Genomic DNA, 14181 nt, shown 5'->3' on the forward strand with positions numbered 1-14181 from the left:
GCTGCAATGAACATAGAGGTGCATATACCTTTTGAATCAGTGTTTTGATTTTCTTTGGATAAATACCCAGAAGTGGAAATTGCTGGGTCATAAGGTAGTTCTATTTTTAATTTTTTGAGGAATCTCCAAACTGTTTTCCATAGTGGCTATAGCACTTTACAATCCCATCAACAGTGCATGAGGGTTCCCTTTTTTCCACATCATCGCCAAACTTGTTTTCTGATTTATTGATGATAGCCATTCTGCCAGGTATAAGGTGATATGTCATTATGGTTTTAATTTGCATTTCTCTGATGATTAGTGACGCTGAGCATCTTTTCATGTCTACTGGCTATATGTCCTCTTTGGAGAAATACCTATTGGGATCTTCTGGCCATTATTCCATTTCTAACATCTAAGAAATTCTAAATTTAGAAACACCTCTGGCCTCAAGAAAAAAAAAATTTTTTTCCACAAGGGACTGTGGACTGGTATACTAATTAAAACTAAATCTTACATAAAGAAAATATAACCAATACTGAGAATGAGGGTAGACCTTCATATGCAATAAATTCAATGTCTTAACAACTATTCACAATATACATTCTATAAAATAAAGCATTAAAAAATAAAAAAGACAACAAATGTCAAAAACCTAACACACCATTATGTGTTTTTCAAGTAATGGTGACATTTGCATCATCTGATATCTAAATCAATTCATCTTAAGTTGAAGTCCACTAATTTAAATCAGTTAAAATAGACCCAAAGACTGCAATTGGTATTTATGTTGAGAAAAAAGAATTATCCACTGATAATGTACCCAGTAAAATGTTCTGATTTTTAAAAAGTTTATCTCAAAAGGTTTAAAATGTTTAATTATTTCATTCTAGAATACAAATTCTGCAAGCTGAACAAATTACAATTGACTATTTTTGTGAAAGCAGAGCCTGGGACAAGGAGGGCAACAGGAACAGCTCATAAAGTTATTTGAATGGGAAGAAGAGTTTCACGGTTCTTTCCTTCCTTCCTCCTTCAGTTGCTGCTTTCTGGTTTTAGAATTTCAAACAAAGAAATACATATTGGCTCCTCTAGTAAGAAACGCCCTCTTTCTCAGCTACTTCCTCTTCCAATTTTCTTCCCTACCATTGACATATGAGAACAATACACACTGCAGGTCCTACCATTTTAATTAACCAAAAACTCTGAGGCTTGGAAATTAAGGGCTGCAATTTAAAGTACTCAAATATCTCCCACTCCAGATCCACAATCTTCACTCATCTGGAAGTCAGATAACAGGGAGAAGAAAGAAACATTACGCTTAATCAGAGGTGGGCTATTGAACCTTTCACACCAGAAATCCAAAAAAATTTGAACTAACAAATGGGAAATTTCCTCCATCCCAAGAAAATCTTGGCTTTCATAGGAAGGAGACAAAAGTTACTGGGCTAGCACCACTCTAAACTAAGAGCCAAGTCTATATACACCACTAGTTGGTGAACTTTCTTCTCTGGGCCACCCAGTCAGGATTCAAACTGAATGAGCTCTTTGAAGTTCTGATACACTTCAAAGTGACTTTTACAATTTAGTAATGGTCCTTTCCAACTCACAGGAAGAACAAGGAGGATGTTCTTATAGTTAACCATCCAGAGATCAAGACTCAGCCTGTCTCTATGCCAGAAGTCAAATCAAATGTCTGGGACCAGACCACTCCGATTTGTGACAGGGCAAACTTCTTGTAAGTGGACAGTGACTTCCCCCTTGCCCAGTGAGTCTCAAAGGAAACAACTTATCCTTGGTAAGCTCTGCACCTTACTCCTTACTGTGTGACCTTGGGAAAGTTACTTAACTCCTCTGAAACTTAGTTCCTCATGTGTAAATTCTTAAGGGTAGTTGTAAAAATTAAATCGGAAAATATGCCTATACAAGGTCTGGCATATAGAAGGAACGCCATAAATTGTTCTTCCTCCTCCTAATCCTGAATTCTTTTCGGCCTAAATTTCGATCACAGCCTCAAGGGACTCCAAGGATTCCTTCCTCTTCTAACTCTATGGAGAACTATATAAAACTTCTTCATCTCAGACGCAATAGGATCCTGGAGTACCAAAACAACCGGACTCCACCCCATCATAGTCTGGGGTCCACCCAAAGCCTTCGTGGAAGGGCCCCTTTCGCCAGCTTTCCTTACTCTGCAGTTACCATCTGTACACATACGTACCTCTCTCTTCCTTGCTCTGCAGTACCGCCCTGTACACGTAGGAACGCACACGTACATACAGTCCCACCACCACTCTGCAACTTAACAGACCAGGGGTCTCAAAGAGCACATCAAGTCCTTCATGGCCCCAAAATGGAAACTGAGGCTCCGCCTGGGGAAGAACTTATCCAAGATCTCAGACATCTAGGATCCAACTCATGTACATCTGCTTGCAAAGCCTCCGCTTTACAAATGGGGAAACTGAGGCCCAGACAGGTAAGTGACTTGCCCAAGGTCACACAGCGAGCTGGTTGCAGAGATAGATCAGGTTGGGGCACTTTCGAAACCTCACAGACTCGCGGGCCTCTTCAGTCCCCAAGGGGATCTCCAGGACACATTCCCCCTGGGGAGTGGAGAGTAAGACGCCACCCTGGGCTGACCGCTCGTCCGGCCTCTGCCGGTACCGGGAAGGAGGTGCGGCACCCACTCCCGCAGGACCCTGCGCGGCTCGGGAGGGGCAACCCGGCCGGGCCCGGCGCCTCACGGCGCCGCCCGCTCGCAGGGACTTGTTGCTCACCTGGTCTCACGCAGTCGCCCGCAGCGACAGACGGGCCGGCCGGCCGTCTCCACCCAGGGTCTGTTCCCGCGGGCTGCCTCGCAGGTTGCCACACTGCCGGACCCCCCTCAGCGCGCTACGCCCCCAGCCGCGTTCGCCCTGCCCGCGTCCGCCATTACGCGATTCCCCGCCCTGGGACGCAGCCACACCCCACCAGTGGCTCTGATTGGCTCCCTGCCCCACCCGCCTGAGGCTTCCGGGCATTCCATTGGCCAGAGTGAAATGCCAGTTAAATGGCTACGCAAAAGACGTACTCAAGGGTACTGTCCCGGGAGCTCCACCCAAGTGACTTCCGCAATCGGAGCAAGAGGGGGAAAACCAAGTGAAAAGGAGATTAAACTAAATCAACTTCTAAATTCGAGGTAGGAAAATTCCACCTAAGAAAGTGTAAAAACTCGTGCAAAGTGTATTTAAAGAAGAATAATTATTGTTAAAGTGCAAATAACCAGTATTTTTGTTGGAGGGGAGAGGGCCAAGCCCATGAACTTGCGGTGGACACCCCTCAAGTTGCGGGTAGTTTTGTCCCTTCCCTCCTGGTCTCTGGCCCGGCGGAAAGTAGGGTGGAGAGAGTGAGTCAGAGGCAATGGCCTGCCGTCGAAGGATCCAATACCGGGCGGGGCCCGGGTTCCTGGAACTGGGAGATGGTTCTAAAAAGTCCATTGTCAAGCGAACTGGACCCTAGTTCAGCCTCCACCTCACTCTGCTAGTTCAGATAACTCCTTGAATTTATCTGGGTCTCAGTTTGTCCTTCTGCAAAATAGGAGCAGTCTTGTCTGCCTCATATCCTGGATGGAATGATTAAAATTTATACATAAGTGGGTATATGTGTCTTGTTGATTATGAAAAGCTGAAGCTGGATATCAATGTGACAAATTCGCAAGTTAGCAAAGATACCTCATTTCGTTCTCTAGAGCAACTCTAAAACAGATATTGTCCTCGTTTTATAGAAAACTGAAAACTTCATGACTTACCCTGGGTCACCCTGAGAATCTGAAACAACCTTGAGACTCAAACCCGTATCTTTCGGCTTCCATTTCTGTATGTCTCCCTTCCAGGCCTAGTGTACCCTGAGAAAGACTTACTTCCCCCATCCCCTTAAGATTCCAGAGAGCATCTTGAGGGTGTCGGACCAGTTTCCCATCTCTCTGGTCACCACAGACAGGCACAGGCCACACCCCAGCTATTGTTAATCACTAAGGTTTCAGGGCTCTTTTCACTGCAGGATCGCTATTTCCAGAAGGGCTGCCTTGGCTGTAAATTCTAGTCCTTTTCCCTCTCTGGAAAGAAAGGAAGCCAAGAGAGGAATGGGAGAGGGGAGCAGCCTAAGACTTTAGAAGGGCAAAGACCACTTCGTGGGTGGTGCCCATGGCCCCAGTGCTGGCTGAGTCTGTGACCTCCAGGCTCAAATTAGGACATGGAGCCTGATGACCAATTGTTATTTAAATCCTGACTGTGGCCATTGGGTGCTGGGAGGCAACAGGTGCTATGCAGAGGTCAGTGGCTTTGGGGTCAGACCGACCTGAGATTAAATTCAAGCTCCACCACTTTCTAGCACTCTGAGCCTCACCTACGTCTTCTCTAAAATGGGGACAACAGTGCAGTTGTGAGAATTTAGTGACTTAATTGTGGAATTAATGAGTCATGTGTGAAAATATCCAGTAGCTATTTATTCATTCATGGATTCATCTATTCAATAAAAAAATTATAAGCTCCAACCATGTGTAGGGCAGCCTGCCAATGGTGCAGCTACAAGGGTGACCAAAACAGACTCAAACCCTCATGGAGCTTAGAGTTTGATGAGGAAGTAAGTCATTAAACAAATGATCAGATGAATCAAAATACAGTTAGAAACTGTGATAAGGAACAAGGCAAAGTACAATGTGTTTATGAGAGTGTATGTCAGGGGGTGGGGGTGGGGTCACGGGAGGCTTCCTGAAGAGGGATATCTCCAGTGAGTTTATGAGTGGGGATTAAGGAGGCATCAGGTAGCTGGGAGAAGTGCTGCAGACCAAGGGAAAGGATGTGGAAGGCATCTAGGCCAATGGGAGATAGTGGCAGTGGGGAGGGAGGACAGCTCACTGGGGCCTAAACAAATGAGGTGTTACAGAGGAAGGAAACTTGCTTTGAAAGTGGGGCTATTCTCCAAGGGTCCCTTTACTTTTCTGATAGTCCCTGAAAGAGTGCAGATTTTGAGGCCAACCCACCAGGATTTGAATCTTGGCTCTGCCATCATACTTCGGACTATGTGACCTTGAGCAGTCATCACACCTCTCTGTGCCTCACCTACTCTTCTGAGAAATGGGCATAATGATAGTGGTCATAAGGTAGAGATGAGGATTCAATGTAAAAATGTGTATAAAGGATTCTGGCACATAGAAGGCACTCCATAAATGGTACTTGGTCTTCCCAGAATAGAGGGAGGTGAACCTGAGGCAGCAGATCTGGCGGATGCATTTGGGAGAGAGCTGATGCAAACATTTATGCACCAGGCAAGTTGTCATCTGACTTTAATTGTCACAGAAGACTTTTGAACTAGGGAAGCCTGAGTTAAATCACAGTTATACCACTTCCTAGCCATGTGACCTTGGGCAAGTGACTTCACCTGACTGAGCCTCAGTTTCCCTGTCCATAACATGGGGATCATAATTATTTCTATTTCCCAGAGCTGTGAAGATTAATGAGACAATAAACGTGAAGCACTTAGCACAGTGATTGGTACAGAGTAAGCAGTTGTTGAATGTTAATTTTAATAATTATTATTATTGATACCAGTAGTTACTACTGTGCCAGGTAAAATTCTGGGGCTTTGCTTGAAGGTTGTCTGGCAACAGGAGTCTTAGTTTCTCCTTTTCGGCAGTAGAGATAGACAAATTGCTTTCAGAGGGGGTGGTGCTATACAAATAAGCACTAACATTGACCCTTGATTATGTGCCAGCCATGTGCTAAGTTCTGTATATGCATTAACTCATAAATCCACATAGCAGTCCTACAAGTTAGGTCCTATTATTATCATTTTACAAATGAGATAAAGGAAACAGAGAGGTTAGTGACTTGCTCAAAGCCACCCAGTCAGGAAGCAGCACAGCTGGAATTTAAACCCAGCCAGGAACTTGAAAGAGTTTGCTGCTCTTGAGCACAAGCCCTCCCTCTTCTACCCAAGGAGTAAGAGTTATCACCTGGGGGGATGAAATTATTCACTGCCTGTAGCAAGTCTCCAGGTTCCGGTTCCTAAGGCCAAGCCTCATTCCTTTCCCACCAATGCTAAAAAGTAACCCTTGCCTGTTCCCTGAGACAAAGAGCAAGAAACACACCCTCTTCCTCTGCCAGGGGGAGCAAAAAGACATATACAGTCACCAAAACTGAGTCTGAGACCCAACTGTGCCACTTAATGGCTCTGTAATCTTGATCAGGTCACATCCCTCTCTGAGCCTCAATTTCCTTATCTATGAAATAGGGATGATAACAGCTCTGCCTACAGCGCTGTTGTGAGGAGCAGAAAAAATAAGGCCCACATGTGCCATCAGCACAAGTATTCCTCTCTCTGTTGCTGTGGGGATGGCAAGCACTCTGGGAAAGCAGCCTAAACCAGTATAAAAGGCAAAGTGGCCACCTCTGGAAACAGTCCTGGGTTCGAGTCCCAAAGCTTCCTTTTATACCCTCTGTGACCTTGGGCAAGTTATATAACCTGGCTGAGCCTCAGTTTTCTTATCCATAAAATGAAGTGAATAATACTGATATTGTAGAGCTGGAAAGAAAACACTAGAATGCATAAAAAGCCATGAGCCAATGTCTCATACAGAGCTGGCCGAGTGCAGCCTGATAAGGGGTTCTAGGAGGAGAGGCAAAGGAAAAGAATCAAGAAGAATCACCCTGACTCCTCCATACTACCCCTATCTGAGGGGAAGTGAGTGGAGAGCACTATGCTCTGAGCCTAGAATGGTCTCCAGCCACTCCCCTACCTCTGGCATTCTCAATTCTCTCTGTCTCTGTCTCTGTCTCTGTCTGCCTGCCTGTCGGGTCGGTCTCTCGGTCTCTCTCTCTCTCTCTCTCTCTCTCTCTCTCTCTCTCTCTCTCTCTCTCTCTCGTCAAACAAGTTCTTCTCCACTGAGCAATCCCAGGGGGCCCCAACCTCGGTTCCAGCCAAGCTTGCAGGCTTTCCCCGCCTCCACATCCTTAATCCACAGCCTTTGCATTTGCCATTCCTTCCACCTGGAATGCTCTCTCCTCCTGGAGTGCCTTTGATGGGGAAGAGGGGGTTGCTGAAGGGAAAGGATCTGGAATGATGCTCCCCCACCTCCTCACTCCCCTCCCCTGCATCCCCCACACTGCATGCCTGACCTCCCCCCTCCCAGCATGGGGATGAGGCAGTGCTGGGAGCGGGAGGAAAAGGGGGAGGATTCAGTGAAGGGCCCTCTGTGGGGTTTTTCACCTGCTCAGAAGAGGCAGACGGAAATGAAAGCTCTAGAAAAAACGCCTGCTGCTCTGCTCCCAAGGCCCCAGCTCGGTGAAGCCTTCCCACTGTACCATCTCCTCATCTCCCCCTCTTCCTGCAGACAGGTGCCACAGTCAAGGAATGTGGGTGGGCAGCAGGCCAGAGAGACCAAGGTTCAAATCCCATTCCTGCCACTTACCCACTGAATGGCCTTAGCAAGCTCTTTGGCCCGCTTATACCTCATTTCTTTGTAAAAGGACGCAACAATCCCTGCCTCTCAGGCTGCTGTGCGGACTGAGATGCCAGATGAAAGTGCCTGGCACAACCAAAGTGCTCAGCAATGGAGATAATAGCAATGATAGCAAAGACACACAGTGCCCAGGTGTGCCTGCCACAGCTCTCAGCACCTTACATATATTAGCCTATTTAATTTCTAATAAGGTAGATACCATTACTATCCCCATTTTACAGATGAGAAAACTGAGGCACAGAGAGATGCTATAACTAGCCCAAGGTCACACAGCTAGTAAGAAGCAGAGCATAATCTTTGTTCTCACCCACCACACTATGTCGTGCTCAGTGATAGTTGGTCATGATTATTGTTAATATTATTTGTTTTTATCTGTACTAACTCTATGCCCTAAGTAAGTACATGTTATTCTCTTTCCTCCTTCAAAATCCTGGCACTATTTTTCCTCTTTTTTGACATCTTTTAGCCTATTCATTGAACAAGCATATATTGCTGTCTGCTCTGGCCAGGCCTATGCAGGGTACTAGGGACCCAGGGATCAATCCATCCAATCTCTGCCCTCCAGTAGCTCCCAAGCTAGTGAGGGAGAACACACACACATAAAAATTACAGTAGAAGACAGAGACACCAATTGCCGCAGAGCATAGAACTTAACTGGAGAATTGGGTCAGACTTACAGGAGAAAGGTCATTTGAATGGGTTTTTGAAGGGTGAGTAGGAGTTCTTCAGCTAGAATTATAAAGTGGGAACATAGAACTTGATGTGTGGTGTGGATCCTGCAAAGGGAACTGAATAAATTAAGACTAGAGAGTAATATGTCTTGGGTTATTTCCATGCCAGGCCCTGTACTGGGTGCTACAGGTTTACAGGTTCAGGGAGCTTACAGACTTGGGGTGGGGTGATGGAAAGCAACAAGTAAATAAAAAATATCACTATCAAAAAAATCCAGAGGGGCTTTGGGACTTCCAACAACCGATCTAAATCTCTTGAGGATTCAGCGAAGGCTAGAGCGAGATTATGTCTACCGCCACCCTAGCGCGCATATAAATTCAACATAAAAACAATACTAACTATAAAATAAAAGTAAGAAACTCTTATTTTTCCCATGAACACTATTTCAATGATGTTTTAAAAAATTCTCAAACATCAAATTATTTTTTTAAGAATAATGTTCTTAGGGCCCCTGCTGTGCGGGGCACGTTTGCTCTGTTCATTGGGTAATCTAACAGGTCGACAAATCAGAGGGACTCAGAGCCAGGTTAGAGGTGGAGAAGGGTGTGGTAGGCAGAGGGAATTCTAGTAGCAAAGACCTAGAGGCAAGAGAAAAGAATGGGGGGCTGAGATCCTTTGACGAAGGCTGGTGAGTGTAAAGAGGTAGGGATGGAGAATTAGACTAGATTCTAAGGGTGCTGGGAAGGCACAGAAGAGTTTTAACTAGGATGCAACATAATCAAATGTCCTTTTTGTGAGATCACTCTGAATATTTCTAGAGATCTACTTATGATATGAATCCATTCATTCAAGACATATCACATACCTATGGTTCAAGCACTGACCCAGGTGCTGGGGCTGTAACAGATAATTAAGGGTTCTGCAAACCAGAGCAAGGTATGACAGAGACATTGAGTGCCACCCCTACAGAGGTGTCTGAATGGATAAAGGCTTGGAGTGTAAAAGCGTATGACTTTCACAAAAAGAAAACCAAGCCCTGTGCTGGACAATGAAGTGGCGAGATGGGAGGTGGTGCTCAGGGACCTTGCAGCGGAGAGTCCAATGAAGAATAAAGGAATGAAAGTAGGAGTAGAGGCAATGGGTTAGGGGTGAAAAACCCTGATCTTGTAACCTCCTTAGGAGGTGGCCAAGTGGGCAGAAGGGCAGAGGCCCCAGCCAATCCCTTCAGCTCCCCATGCTTTCTCAGCCTTGTTAAGCCCTGTAGCTTGTCTTCTCCTGGCTCCGGAAGTCAGACCAAACCCTGAAGGAGAGCAGAGGCGGGTGAGGAGGGGGCAGGCGGGGAGACAAGCCCAGACCTCTCACCCCAGCAGGGCCTTCCTTCCTAGTGGCTGGAGCCAACGCGGCTGAGGAGCCAGAGGTTACAGGGAAGGATTAAGGAGTTGGTTGCTTTTTTACCCATACCGTGACTGCATTTCTCTTTCTTTCCCTCTCTCTCTCTTTTTTTTAAAAGAAAAATGTTCCTGTACACGCACCCCGAGGCTTTTGCAGGAGGCGGCTGTTGGAGAACCGGGAAAACAAGCCAAGAAAGGAGAGAAAGGAAAAAGACCACGCCTCGACTGGCAGATTCCTAATGGCCCAAGAGACCTGAGGCTTTACAGTGGGAGTCTGATGGGGGCTGGTTGGGTGGGAGGGAAGGGCAGGCCGAAGGACAGCCACTTGTTGGCCAGTGACCTTGGACGGGATGTTGCCTGCTTCCCTCTGGTGAGAATGGAGAGGAGGGGGGCAGGGGCAGGGCTGGCCGGTTGAGGTCACAGGAAGGCCCCTTCCAGCCTGAAATGCGATCTCGGGATGTGGGGCCTGCCAACCTGCAGCGACCCTGGGCCAGCAGAGATGAAAGGCTGCCTGTCCCTAGCTTCCGGACCCCTGAGGCCCCAGTGCCTCAAACTTGAAGGGCAATAAGCTGCTGCAGCTAGCTGGAGCCAGTTGCCAGGCTCCCCACCCCACCTGCTGTCATCCAACCTTCCCAGTTTTGCAGAGGACACTCAGGCCCAGAGAGGGCTGGTGACTGGCCTGATATCACACAGCAAATTAGAAACTGAGCCAGGGCTCAACACAAAATCTTTGTGCTCCAAGTCAGGGCCTCATACCCTTCCTTTCCCAGAAACTTGGCTGCCTAGGGGCTTACTCTGGGGAGTTGGAGAGACCCAGAGTTAGGGAGGACAGTTTGGAGCTGTGTCTGTTGGAAATCACGACTTAATGTTGACTAAAGTGCTTTTTTAAAAAAGAAAAAAAAAAAAAACCGTTTCGAGCTTCTGCCATGAGCCTGGACTTGCTCTGCTGGCAGGGGAAGGAATGCAGCTCTGGCTGCCACAGCTGCTGGTGGCCAGCTGCAGCCTCCGCTCCTGCTGCTCCCACCCCAGCGGGCAAAGGGACAAAAGCCTCTTCTCAGGCTTGTGTTCCTTCCAGCCCCCTGGATCAGTGGGGGCACAGTATCAACCAGGAGGCTTGGTCACTGACCACCTAACGACTTAGCTGTTCCTCTCTGGGCCTCAGTGCCCGTTCTGGAAAATGGGGACAGAGCATCTGCCTGACTTACTTCTCAGCACCATTTTGAGAGTCCAAAGAGGTGAAGCTATGAAAAAGCAGACTTCTCAGCACCTCCTTCTGCCTGAGGGTCTGTCTACTCAGAGATCGCTGTACCTCCAATGCTCCTTCCTGCCTCATGCTTCGCCTGGCCAGCCCTAACTCAGCTCAGTGGGTCCCTCGCTCTTGGGAACCTTCCCTCACCTCCAGACTGTGCTGCTCCTTCAGGATATTTATCACTTTATAATTAAATAATTAATTGTGTAATTGGATCTGTCTCCCCACTAAAATGTGAACCATGTAATAATAACAGCTGATACTGAACGCTTACCCAGTGCCAGAGACTTTACATGTATTGATCCGCTTAATCCCTGTGGCAGGTACTGTTAGGTTCCCCATCTTACAGATGAGAAAACTGAGACAATGAGAGATTTAGTAACTTACCTGAGGTCACAGCAAGTTGGAGGCTAAGCCAGGACTCAGCACAAAGAAGTTGCAGAACTGGGATTCAAGTCCGGAACACAGGCTATAACCATTATCCCTCTAATAAGTGAGGTTCGGCTTGTTCCCTGCCTATTCCCAGCTCCCAGAACCTCTGGCATACAGTAGGTGCTCCACATATACTGGGTGAACGAATACACAAACAGGTGATGAATACACATGGGCATTTGAGAAGAATAAAGCACTTTCCAGGAGTAGTTTCGCAGGTGCCATATGTGGAGCTGAGCCATGGTAAGGGGAGGGGATGCCCAATACGCAGTACCCCCTTATCTGCCTTTTCACTTTCCATGGTTTCAGTTACAGTCAACAGTGGTCCAAAAATGTTAAAATGGAAAATTCCAGAAATAAACAATTTATAAATTTTAAATGACATGCCATTCCAAGCGGCGTGATAAAATCTCGCACTGTCCTGCTCGGGATGTGCATCATCCCTTTGTCCAAGTATTCCCATTGGATACGCTCCACGCCCCCCTTAGTCACCTAGTAGCCACCTCAGTTATCAGATCACTGTGTGGTATTGCAGTGCTTGTGTTCAGGTAACCCTTATTTTACTGAACAATGGCCCCAAAGCACAAGAGTAGTGATGCTGTCAATCCGGAAGTGCCAAAAAGAAGCTGTAGAGGACTTCCTTGAAGTGAAAAGGTGAATACAGTAAAATAGGATGTTTCGAGAGAGAAAGAGACCACATTCACAGAAGTTTTATTACAACATATTGTTATAATTGTTCTACTTTATTATGAGTTATTGCTGTTAATCTCTTACTATGCCTAATTTATAGGTTAAACTTTATCTTAGGTATGTATATATAAGAAAAAAATATAGTGTATATAGGATTCAATACTATCCACAGTTCAGACATCCACTGGGGATCTTGAAATGTATTCCCGTTGAATAAGGGGGTACTACTGCATTATTAAAGACCAATTATTAGACTTCCTTCTGGACCACAGAGGCCAAAAACCTGGGACATCATCTTTGACTCCTACTTCATCTGCCAGTGCCAGTCAGTCCCCAGGTTTTACTTGGTTTCTCTCCAGTGTACCTCCTCTTCTGTATTCCTCAACCCCCATCTTTTTTTTTTTTTTTTGGATTTTTTCAGCAACGCCTACACAGCCTTCTACATCTCCTCCTTCAAAGTGGGCCTCTAAAAACAGAAAGCTAATTGTGGGTGCCATCCCTCTTTACCCCTGCCCCACTAATGAACCTTCCATGGCTCCCCATTGCTCTCTGGATAAAGCCCACACTCTTCACCTAGGCCTCTACCACCCCTGTAGACTCACCTCCAGCCCCTCTCCGACACATATCCTTTGCCTAAGCCACTCTATGGAGTAGAAGTGAAGACCATAGAACAGACAGACCTGGGTTCAAATGTCGGTTCCACCTATTACCAGCTGTTGGGACTTTATAAACAAACCAATTCCCTTCTCTAAGCCTCAGTTACCACATCTGGAAAATGAGCATAATTATAAAAGCTATTTCATAGAGTCATTGTAGAGATGAAGTGAATACATAAGGTGCTGAGCAACAGTACCTGTCCCTGTCAGTATAATTCTTATACTTTGCCACAAAGAGCACTCCTTACTGCCAGTCTTACTTATTCTTTCTGACCCAGCTCAAATGTCACTTCTTGAAGAAAATTTCTTTGACATTCACACTCTGTTTCCCAAGTGAACTCAGCCTCACTTCCTATACTCCCTTGCACTTTGCACCTCTGTAAAGCACCTGTAATGTTGTTGCCCCCTCTTTCTCCCATCACCCTGAGAATGCCCAAAGAGCAGGAACAATAATGCCCTTCTTAACGCTAGCACAGAGCCTGGCATGCAGCAGGTGTTCCATAAATGTTAGTTAAATTGAATGGAGTCACTACTTTCAGTGTGTACCTTGCAGGACGAGGCCTGAGTGATGAGACAGCTAGACTCTGCTGGGACCTGGTTGCTCGAGTCCCACTCCAGTTCTGGAGTGGTGCTTGGTAATTTGGTATGTGTGAGAGCGGGTGGAGGAAACTTCTGACCTCTGGGCTCTTTCTTTCTGGTTGGGACTCTTCCCTCCTGGAGAGAGGAGAGAAGAGGGGAGAGGAGGGGAGGGGAGGGGAGAGGATGTGAGGAGGTCCAGGTGCTGAGCAGGGGTGAGGTGGAGGCTGTAGCAGGAGCTGGGGGCGTGGGTGGGAACTGACGGGACTCCAGCTCCTCTAGGACCAGGGCTGGCCTGGCAAAACAAGGCCTCACAGCCCAAGTCCCCACCTGCAACACCCGGCCTTATCCCAGCACCTGGATTAAGTGACTTTTCAAGTTGTAAAACTACGTCTTGATTTGCAAGGAACCAGAATCCAAGCCTGGCCTTGTTTGGTTGCTGAGCAGGGAGAAAGGGGAGCGTTTCCTTTTATTCTCCTTTCTGTGTATGCAACACCTTGGAATCCTGGGCACATCAAAGAAGGTAGTACTCTATTTTGCAAACCCAGGTTAAGGTCACATTATCTCCAACACTTGCTTCAGTTGCTGCTCTGCCTCCCTCCCTCCCACCCCCAACACGCACTTAAAACTCTCTCTGACTGCCTAGTACCCTCAATATTAAGTCTCAACTCCAAACCAACCCTGGGTGGTTTGGCCCCTGCATACCTCTTCTACTTTCTATCACTTCACTCTTCCCCTGCCTTTGTTTTGCTGCTTCTGGCCTTTTCTCAGTTCTTGCAACATACCTTGCCCCTTCTTTCCTTTGGGCCTTCACACAAGACTGCCTTGAATGCTCTCCACTATCCCCTGATAATTTTGCTTTACATTTAACATTTTTAATGCCTAAGAAATCTTCACCTATCCCAAGGTCATACAGATATTCCCATATATTCTCTTTTAGAGGCATTATAGTGTTAGCTTTCTTATTTAGGTCCATGATTCATCTTGAGTGGTATGAGGTAGGGATTGAGAATGATTTCTACTCTCTTAATTCCTACTCAT

General features: G+C 46.6%; 1 protein-coding gene and 1 long non-coding RNA gene across 2 annotated transcripts in view; one reads left to right on the forward strand and one right to left on the reverse strand.

The window, feature by feature from the left end:
* The window catches only part of WASF2 (WASP family member 2), a 58576-nt gene extending 55648 nt beyond the window's left edge, over positions 1-2928 (reverse strand). The window contains exon 1 of the mRNA XM_016132001.2: positions 2754-2928. The gene's annotated coding sequence lies outside the window, so the exon portion shown is untranslated. The remainder of the gene's footprint in view (positions 1-2753) is intronic.
* On the forward strand, positions 1829-11714 carry LOC118610727. The gene is made up of 2 exons (XR_004953979.1): positions 1829-2452; positions 9657-11714. It is a non-coding gene; the product is annotated as an uncharacterized LOC118610727 (long non-coding RNA).
* The last annotated feature ends 2467 nt before the right edge of the window (positions 11715-14181 follow it).

Source organism: Rousettus aegyptiacus, unplaced genomic scaffold (genome assembly GCF_014176215.1).
Source record: "Rousettus aegyptiacus isolate mRouAeg1 unplaced genomic scaffold, mRouAeg1.p scaffold_m13_p_1, whole genome shotgun sequence".
NCBI lineage: Eukaryota > Metazoa > Chordata > Mammalia > Chiroptera > Pteropodidae > Rousettus > Rousettus aegyptiacus.